Source organism: Petromyzon marinus, chromosome 68 (assembly GCF_048934315.1).
Source record: "Petromyzon marinus isolate PM22_M1 ecotype Great Lakes invasive population chromosome 68, UKy_Petmar_22M1.pri1.0, whole genome shotgun sequence".
Lineage (NCBI taxonomy): Eukaryota > Metazoa > Chordata > Hyperoartia > Petromyzontiformes > Petromyzontidae > Petromyzon > Petromyzon marinus.
The window spans coordinates 330,433-341,017 of record NC_133734.1 but is presented as its reverse complement, the minus strand read 5'-3'; the positions used below and the strand labels follow the sequence as shown (position 1 = coordinate 341,017).

General features: G+C 47.3%; 1 long non-coding RNA gene across 1 annotated transcript; it reads right to left on the bottom strand.

Annotated features, from left to right (window-relative positions):
- Window positions 1-4,544: 4,544 nt before the first annotated feature.
- LOC142906592 (uncharacterized) lies at window positions 4,545-9,975 on the bottom strand. Its single transcript, XR_012930386.1, has 2 exons — window positions 8,568-9,975; window positions 4,545-6,821 (listed from the first exon to the last, which is right to left on the bottom strand). It is a non-coding gene; the product is annotated as an uncharacterized LOC142906592 (long non-coding RNA).
- Window positions 9,976-10,585: the final 610 nt, after the last annotated feature.

The window sequence follows — 10,585 nt, the reverse complement described above, 5'->3', positions numbered from 1 at the left end:
AACAGGGGGTCAGAGGTCGGAGGGTAAGCGACGTCGTTCGTGCTCACTCCGACGCTTGGGGGGGTTGGTTTAAACGGGTTTAAAGGGCTATGCGATGGGCATGCGTGCGAGACGGGTATCCGCTCGCAACGCAGGAGTCCGCAGCCGACCGTTCGTAGCGCACACAATCCACGCGGCGCCGCTCCACACACGCGGCGACCACCGAGAACAGCAAGCGAACCCACGCTTCCACTCTCTTTCCACACCCTCGCAAAAACCACCACACCAGTCTGTTATGTAACGACCACCGCGACAGCAAGCGCACCCACGCTTCCGCAATAACCACACCAGTCTGTTATGTAACGACCACCGCGACAGCAAGCGCACCCACGCTTCCACAAAAAAAACCACACCAGTCCGTTATGTAACCGCCGACGATTTATTCCACCGCGTCGGCGAGCCCTTATTTAACCGAGTCAGTCGGGATCAGCGGGGCAGGACCGATCTATCTCTCGATAGTCGGCACTACACTCTACCTGTCCTTCTCCCCTTTACCCTCTCCGGTTTTGCTCTTAAGCTAAGTCCCAACTCCCTCTCTCTCTCTCTTACTCACGGTTCGTCGTCACTGCTGTCTGGTCCTCGCGGCGCGTCGATACGTCCCACGGACGTTCGCGCGGCTGGACTCGGGAGTTGACGGGCCTGGGGTTGACTCGAGTAGCCAGAGACCCTTTTTCCTTCGCCCTGACCCGCTTTATTCTTTCTACATCAAAGGGGCTACCTGGTGCCGACTCGCGGGCCAATCAGCTCGCTGGGATCACCCGCCAATCGGTAGGCCCATCTGTATCCCAGCATCCCCCGGGCCGTTGCTTTCAGCGACGTCCGCATCTAAATTTACCTGCTCAGCGACCCTCCAGCCAGAGGGCGACCCTGCTTTCCCGCCGCTCGTGGCTCTGCCCTCCTACCTGCCTGCTGACCCGTGTGTGTTGTGTGTGCTGTCTACCCGCGGTGGCTCGGCAGCCCCGTCGTGACCATGTAATTACAACCAAAGTCACGGCGCCGCGGTGGGTGTTAGCGTCGGGGGAGACCGTCCAATTCCCTGGCTGCAGGAAACCGTGAAGATTATCCCTTTACGAGGGCTTCTGGGTGAAAACCTGTCGGCCAGGGTGTCTCCCCACGCGCTCTAATGGTGGGGGCGAGTGCGTGCGTGTGTGTTCCGGTGGGGGGGGGGGGTGGGGAGGTGGTGGGGTGGGGCAATGTCGGCCTCGCCGCTCGGAGCGGCGAGATCGCAGGTGGGCCACCCGCCGATCGGCTCCGTGGCGGCGGCATCACATATACAACATGCGTCCGTGACTATTATATCCGAGTTGATTTTTTACATTCTGCCCCCTAAATGTCGTACACTATGTCCTGTGGAGTTTCGCTGCTTTGCCGCAAACGGCGGTTCATTGGGCACTACTGGGAAAATAACAGCGGAGGTGTGTATTGGAGATGTCAAATTTGACGGGACCAGTTCTTGTATCAACGTCCCTTGCTGTTTCTTGCTTGCTCGGGACTGACGTCTTGGGGAAGATGCTCCTGAAAATTTTGATCAGTCAGGGTTGCCTTGAGTTACCATTGGACCATTGAATGGCCTTTTTGCCTTCTCCCACTCGAATGTGCATGGCCAATACTACTGTGCAAGCGCTTGCAAGCAAGACCGTAAAGATTCCCCCTGGCGTGCAAATATTTGTTCCCTTTCAATTATGCAAGCCGCTTGATCAGGAGGCGACTGTGGGAGGAATCCTCCTAGGACCCTCAAACAAAGCCATTCGTGGGATGACGTTGGTGGGGGCCCAGACTCAGGTATCTAATGACCAGGAACCGTTCATTCAAGTCCTGAATGCAGGGTTGGATACATCTGTCATTCAGGAGGGCACCGTGCTAGACTACGCATCACCCATGCATCACGAGGGAAACATTGTTGGTGGTGTGGGGGTCGTTGTCGAATATGAAGTCGCAACAGTTTTTTGATGAAAAGTGTATGGGTACACTTTGTTCTGAAAATTCGGAATTGCCCGAGTCCCAGATGGGGTAGTTGACGGAGATTTTGTGTGAATTCTCCGATGTATTTAGCAAGGGCAAATTTGACATCGTCCATACTACGCTTTTGAGTCACCACATTGATACGGGCGATGCTGCTCCCATCGGGCAGCACCCCTATCGACTGAGCCCTATGTAAAAAGAACACGTACGGCTGGCGGTTGTCCCTATCTTTATGTCAGACGCTTTGAGTTGCAGTCTGACCATGCAGTGCTATAGTGTGCACTGCCTATTGAGCAGCCGTCTGGCCAACTTTCAAGTTGGTTGGCAGTCCTCCAGGTCTATTCCTTTACTGTTTTTGATCGCAAAGGTACCCGACACACGAACGATGGGTGCACGTTTTACTCGGGCTCGTGGCACTGTAAGACGCCTACCAAGGACTCGCCCCCTCCCCTTGTGGCATCAGTCGAGGTTGAAACCTCTGAGGAAGCCGAGAGTCATGTGGCGCGTGACGCTGTCATTGTCTTGGACCATGCTGAATGGGGGCGCCTCGAGCATGAGGGCGCAGCCCTGTTCAAGTTACGGCGCCATGTGAAGGAGGCGGATTGGGGTGGGGATCGACGGGGTGTAGCCTCTGTCATCCTCAGAGGCAGATTGCTCATGCATTGCCGTTACAACATTGTCGTGCCTACTGCCTTACGGGGTGAAGTCATCTGGGCGGTGCACGAGCCACTGTTGCACCTTGGTGTGCATTAGATACTCGCCACACTTAAGCTCGACTTCTTCTAGCATGGCATGGCGGAAGATGTCGCTAATTTATTGAAGGGGTGTGTGCAGTGCACGCAGCGGAAACCCGCGTCTAAACCCTGTTGTCCACGGTTGAAATCCATTCAGGTCTCCCGCATAAATGAGCTGGTCGCTCTTGATATCCTTGGTCCATTTCCCTCGTTGCAATAAGTATTTACTAGTGGGCGTCGAATATTTTTCACGCTGGCCAATAGCCTGGCCGCTTCCCAACCAGTCAGTGGCAGCCATCACCGAGGCATCCTCGATGTCTATGTGATGAACAAGGGGGCCCCTGAGCATCTTCTGACTGATCAGGGTAAGACTTTTTCTTCGAAATTGCTGTGGGAGGTGTGTGAATTATTGGGAACAAAGAAAGTACGTACATCACCACACCTTCCACAAACGGATGGAATGGTAGAGCGCTTGCACAGGACTATGACTTCGATGGGATATTTTCAAATTCCCCCAGGGACCCCCAGGCAGAGTAAGCCCACCTCCCCTCGGGGCCTGGCCACAAGGACTCGATCAAAGACTCTCGCTTTTCGTGATCCCCATACAAACACGCTCCCACACCATCAGTCGGTTGTCACACTCGGCAGGCCTGGCCTTTATTGTGATTGCGGGTGTTGTTACATGGTGAGGGTGGTAGATGCTGGTGCTGGAAGGGGTCCCGAGGTTATGCGTGTTTCTGCGTTTTTTTTTTCTCTGTGTTCCCTTCTCTCTCTTCCTCTGTTTTTGCCTATTGTCGTTCTGTTCTTACATCCCCTTTGCCCGTTAGTTACTGTTTATTCTGTATGTAGTTGTACATATTGTATAGAAAGGGTTGTGGTATTTATTTGTTGAGGTACGCTAAGGTGTTTGGTTCATTTGTTGAGGGGGGATGCCTGAGTGCTACTTAGGGGGGGGGGGGGGGTTAATGTAGTGACATCGCGGACACCACATTGGAGTGGGTGTTGTACTGGCCCTAGAGGTGCCCGTTGAGTGCTTATTGATAGCGCTAGATAGCACCACGCTTGGCGTGTAGTGTCAGCCCTACAGTACAGGGTGTTGGAGTTCCGGCCATAGGAATGAGGTTACTAAAGGCCATGGCACTCTGGTTGACCCGAGAGCAAAGGTCAAGCTCAAGGATCAACAGTGTCTGGTGCCAAGGGGGGGGGGGGGGGGTGTGGAGTGACGCGCTCCAGCCCAGTGGACGATCTCTGAGCGCTATCTTGTGATGGGACTATCGCGCACATCGATGCAGACGGAGTCAGATCCATCATCCCTGCCAGCACAGGCACGGGCGCCAGTGTGAGCAAGCGTGCAGCCAAAAGCGCCGTGTGTTCGATGCACATACACACCCCGACCAGGCGCCCCTGCTGAGGACTTGAGGTATTTTCCGTACAAGGAATGCTGAACCGCGGAAGCCACTGATTCGTAAGAACCACAGTTAGCAGTAATAGTAGGTGGACAACTCAAACTATACTGTCCGCTATAATTATTGGACCTCGTGGTGACTGCCCTCCCACACACACACTGCGCGCATATCGGTACGAATAAGATTGTTCCAAGTTTCTAAAAGGGTTTCCATCTCAAGGTGGTGTGTTAACTATTAGCTGATCGTGCAAACATTGTTCTGTCGCTTGAGTTGCATGAATAGGGTCATTTCAAATTATTTTAGTCATTCATTTCCTTCATCGCGTAACCTTACCAATGACTTCGTTGATGACACACTAAACATTTATAATAATCTATGTTATGAATCTACACACTCACATGAATACCATTGTTTTGAGATATTTATTTTGATCACAGAATATTGCCGGCGAATTAATTGATGTGCCATTAGCCAATTGATAAGCATCTGTTAGGCAAACCTACACAGCCGAACATACACTATTGTTTAGAGACATTCTGTTAATTGCTTAATCTTTCAAATTATTTCATTGATGTCCACTTTTGCCATTGGCCACATGTTTCTTGAGCACAGTTCCGTCATTTTTAAGGACTTTTTCTATCGTCGTGTATTGACGTGCTACTGTGAGGAGTTAGCCTATTGTTCTATTGCTCAGTTTAAACAACGCAACCATTGAGGGTTAATTGTATTGATCGATGAGTAGGACATATACAGGAGTACTGTGGTGGCAATTTCGATCATTAAGTGTGTTCGGAAATTAGAGTGTTTTTAGATATTAAAGTTTCTTAACACAGAAGAGTCTGAGTGGTTCCTTCCTCAGTTCATGCGTAATTATCTTAATTATAAGAACTGTATCCTGTGGCGAGCTCTGAATTCTGAGACCGGACGTAATAACACTAAAACATTATCAGTAAAAGTTAAAGCGAAAATCATTGTATTGGTAATACACCCAAGACAACGAAGCCGAGCCTAATTTATATAATTTGAATATATTTGCATACTTCAATAACTATTTTATTTTGATAAAATTAAAATTTTAGAATGTATTTTTTATTATTATTATTATTTTTCAAAACAATATATACAACAAGGCTATAGGGAGACCTTTGTCTTCATCTCCGTGTCCGTGTGTCTCCTTGACTGTCTCCATGTCTATATCCGTATCTCTCTGTGTCTCGTAATGAGAGCAGATGCCCAGTCGGATGAACCTGAAGAGTTTCACTCAGTGGTGGGGCCTCAACCATCACACGGCCCCACGAAAACAAAGCACCTGTATGGGTATTTTATGCTGAAGGTTGTCGATGTTTTTGTGTGTAAGTGTGTGTGACTTTTTAAATGGGTAATTTAAAAACTAAATTATTCCCAAAATTGCCCCCATCATAAATTAATGAAAATGTTTTTTGAACCAAGAAAATTTGGATTTTTTCTTCTTGGCCATGGCGGTAATGTTGGTGGCATTGATAGCGGTGCTGGTGGCAGTGGCGGTGATTTCCTTGGCATTGGTGTCGGTGTTGGCGGGGGTGGCATTGGTAACGGCGGTGGCGGCGGCAGTGGCAAGACGAAGCGTCTCAATCTCCTGAAGGAGGGTCTCCTTCTTTCGAAGCAGCGTCACGTTCTCCAAATGCAGCCTCTCATTTCCTTGACGCAGCATCCCATGTTGCCACATCGCTCGCTCTTGTAGCATCGTCTCCGCTTGCATCGCCACGAACTCCTGACGAGTCACCTCCATCCCTGCACGTAGCGTCGTGTTTTCCTCGTGCAGCTTCGATCTTCTCCGCCCCAGATTCTCGTTCTGCTGTCGAAGCATCGCGTTTTGCACTTCAAACGTTAACAAGGCTGAAAAGTGTGAAACAGGGATCATCATTAGGAAAGGGACTGAAATAGAAAATGTACTTTCTCTGCAATGTAGTGATAACTTTATTTGCAACTGTATTGTATTTGACATATCTCCACGTCTGTTTACAGACCAGTGGAAAAGTTACCCTCGATAAAATTTGAAATTTGAAGTGTCTTGAGTTATCAGCGGGTAATATAGAAGATAACTTTACAATTAAAGCATGTAATGGGTAACGTTGCCAGCACATGATGAGATGTGTTTACAGCTATGCTCAATTTTTTTCAACTCCGCTTATTACAAATTTATTTTTAATCAACGAAGGAAACGTGATGAAAAAATAAAAGCACGAAACTTCACGCACTCCCACACAAATACATACACACGCACTTTCAGACAGATATATATCGAGATTCACAACCTCACATCAAGATCCATACACCCACACCGCATGTTTCTACTTACCATGTTTCCAATGACGCCGCTTCATGACCTGAATGAAAACCGTCATGACCATCAACCCAATCATGAGCAATACCAAAGTCCATGCCAGTGAATCCGTGCCAGGGTTCGGGCATGGTGGCTTGGGGATGAGATGTGAAGCTTTGCATATGTTGCCCACGAAGAGGGAGAAGAGGAACCGGACAAATTTGATGCAGAACTGCAACAGCAGCAGCAGTAGCATCAGCATCTTGCCACTTGTGTTGTCAAAGTCCGTGTGTGAGTGCCAAGTGCGAGCGTGCGTTCTTATAGCACTCCCAGTGGTGACGTCATCAGTTCCGGCCGTGACGCATTGTTACAGGTTTCCTGTCATGACACGTGGTTAGAAAATCCCCTGTGACATCACAAGCACGACTGCACAATAATTATTTCGTTTAGGTGAAAAAAACATTTACACTAATGTACGCTAGATTTGATCAACGAAACCTCTGCATTGCAAATTTAATTTGATAATCATTAAATCAATGGGCACACTTATTTTACACTCGATTCAAATGTTTGTTTTTATTCCGTTTAACATGTCAGCTTTCGTGACCAATGTTTTCCATAATAGAGGTTTTTGGGTTAGATCTCTTGAATATAAATGTGTCGTCAAACTCACCACCACTATCGATTAAGCCTGCTCCATTCCCATTGAAACTACCTTCTCTTGCTGTTCACGTTACCCTTACACATTTACAAATTTGCGTTTAGATTATTTGGCTGCTATGAATTTCAACGTGATAAGCTTCTACGTTCAGCTATCATTAGTCAACAGTTTGCTTCTGAAAAGTAGCGAATAGCTTGGAAGGTGTTCCATAGCAAATGCAATAGTTTAGTTTAAACGTTTCACCATTCACCATCATTGTCAACCTTTATCATCCAACATTAACAATTTACAATGTGTCATTAATTGTAAATGTTGCGGGCTATGTAGGAGCCTAAATGTACAACATTTACAATTGTAAATGTATTTTTTATTACTATATGTACCTTATTTTATTTTTTCATTATTCATGGAAAGTTGTTTCATATTAAGTAAATAAATCGTACTGAAATAATTTTGGCAGTAGGAAAATAATACACTGGAATGAAATCCCAATTTCATAGCACTTCATGCCAAAGAAGTGCTATGTCCTACCAGACAGTCTCGCTCCCTTCACCTGATGAAGGCCGCTTGTGTTGTGGCCGAAACGTCGTGAGAATATTATTGTGTTATTTTATTTTATCAATTTATTATTTTATTCTCATTCTACGTGACTTTACCGAAAGAACCAAAGAAGAATATATCACGACGTTTCGATCGCAACACAAACGGTCGTCCTCAGGCAGAATAAATCTCCCCCATTAACACAACTGACTTGCTTGCGTCCGTGGATGGAATTGCTTTCCATCTCAGACCCAGCTTGCTTGCCCATCGCCACATATATAACCACTTGTTGTAACAGCTCTCTCGCGCTATCAGCAGTTCCACTCTGGATTATTTTTTCCGCCTGAGGACGATTGCTTGTGTTGCGATCCGAACGTCGTGAGAATTTTTTTTATTTTGTTTTCTTTTTCGACCTACGTGACTTTACCGAAAAAACCAAAGAGTATACATACACAAGGTCCAATCTTAATTGGCGCCGCAGTTGTGAAATGTTGCTCCCTCGCCTTGTATGCAGAAGGATTTGGGTTCGATCCCGACCATGACACCTGTATGTTTGGAGTTTCCACGTCTGTCTCAGTGGTCGCATGGATTTTTCTCCAGGTCTTCCGTTTTTTTTCCCTCCACATCAACATCACAAGTTTAGAGTATTTGGCTTATCTACATTTCCACGAAATAAGCCACTTCGTTGAGCTTTTCAATTGGTGGAAAAGTCGCTTCTCCACAATCTATATTGCTCAGATGACTTTTACATCCGCGGTATTAACTGGGGTGGCCACTGAAATTGAACCTCAAACCCCTGCAAAACTAGACATCTCCACTCCTCATCTTTGTCATCACTTTTAAGACATTTGTGTTTTACTTTGTTGTAATAATAAAACGATAATGAATGCACACAATATTTTACCGATTTAAAATATACTCACTTTGAGAGGAAGTGTGTCGGAGCTGGCGAACAGCAGACGAGCTTCGAGCACAATCGGGCACCGTCAGGGACGAGCGTCATGCCGACTCAGCGGTCATCCAGCAGCAGAGAGGCCTGCAGTTGCCGCCAAGAGATAGAGAGCGCCATGTGTATGACACGCCCACACACACGACTCATTGCCCAGCAGGGAACCAAGGCATTTTCGGAACAACCAGACGCCAAGGCGCCTTGACGTCTGCTTAAGAAGAAAATACACCCACACACACATAACGCACATATCGGGACTAATAAGATTACTCCAAAGTTCTCCTTGTGTTTCGAAAATGGCAATCCCAATGTGGTGCGTTAACTAATAGCTGATCGTGAAAAACATTCTTGGGTCCATTGAGCTGCATGAATACGGTCGTTTAGAAGTATATTGGTCATTCGTTTCATTAATTGCCTTACTGTACCAATGAATCTATTGAGGAAACTAACATTTATGAACATCTATGTTACGACTCTACACACTCACAGGAATACTATTGTGTTGAGATTTATTTCTTTTGATGATGGAATCTTGCCCACAAATCAATTCAAGCCCATTAGCCAATTGATGTGCATCTATTAGGCAAACAGACACTGCCGCACACTATTGTTCCAGGGCATTTCGTAAATTGCATAAACTTTCCAGGGGTGCGAGACGTTAGGGGTCGTTAGTCTGGACCTGACGGAGCAGCCGGGGGGTAGCGGTGTGAGTGGAACGGGGGAGTCGGTGAGCAGCGGCCCCGACAATTCAGTGATGGCGGGGGACGGTAGCCCCCACACTACACAGAGACACACATAAGTGTATATATAGTGTACAGTACTACACAGAGACACACAGAAGTGTATATATAGTGTACAGTACTACACAGAGACACACAGAAGTGTATATAGTGTTCAGTACTACACAAACAGAAGTGTATATATAGTGTGCAGTACTACACAGAGACACACAGAAGTGTATATAGTGTACAGTACTACACACACAGAAGTGTATATATAGTGTACAGTACTACACACACAGAAGTGTATATATAGTGTACAGTACTACACACACAGGAGTGTATATAGTGTACAGTACTACAGAGAGACACACAGGAGTGTATATATAGTGTACAGTACTACACAGAGACACACAGGAGTGTGTATATAGTGTACAGTACTACAGAAAGACACACAGGAGTGTATATATAGTGTACAGTACTACACAGAGACACACAGAAGTGTATATAGTGTACAGTACTACACACACAGAAGTGTATATATAGTGTACAGTACTACACAGAGACACACAGAAGTGTATATATAGTGTACAGTACTACACAGAGACACACAGGAGTGTATATATAATATCAGCGACCTGATATTAAAGTTGCATGGTCGCGGCAAGGGCCATCGAACCACCGCGAGTGGAGCCTCACACATGCACGGGTCAGTGGACTGGTAGCGGGAGAACAGAGAGCGGACGTCGGTGAGATCACTGCGGCGACGTCATCTGAGCTGGGATCCGGACATCGAAAGGGCGGGAGAATCCGAGCCCCTGATTGGACGGGAGCCCAAGGGTCGGAAAGAGCAAATATTCCTTTGTTGTAGGTAGGATAAAAAGGGGGGGGGGGGGGGATCGGGGTAGCAAGGGGGTTCTTCTGGTTCAAGATCATCGCGGTCCCGGGAGCAGGAGAGTCAGCCATCCGAGACGTCCGTGAGACGTACTCCAGCATCGGCAGGCTCGTCGCCTCATTCCCTCACAGCGGTCAGTACATCGGGGAGAAGTAAGTACGAGTGAGAGAGGCGTAAGTTCAGCCGTTTTACATCCAGGATAGAGAGCGGGGCGAGCGGTAGGGGAAATCGACTCGTAGACCTCCGAGGGATAGGTTAGCGTCCACTGACCGTACCATCACAGGTAAATAAAATTCGCTAGTGGGGGGAAAAACAACTGTGTTGCGTGGTCTTTTGGGAGCGTGAAGTGGAGGGCAGTGTGCGCTGGGTGTCTACGTG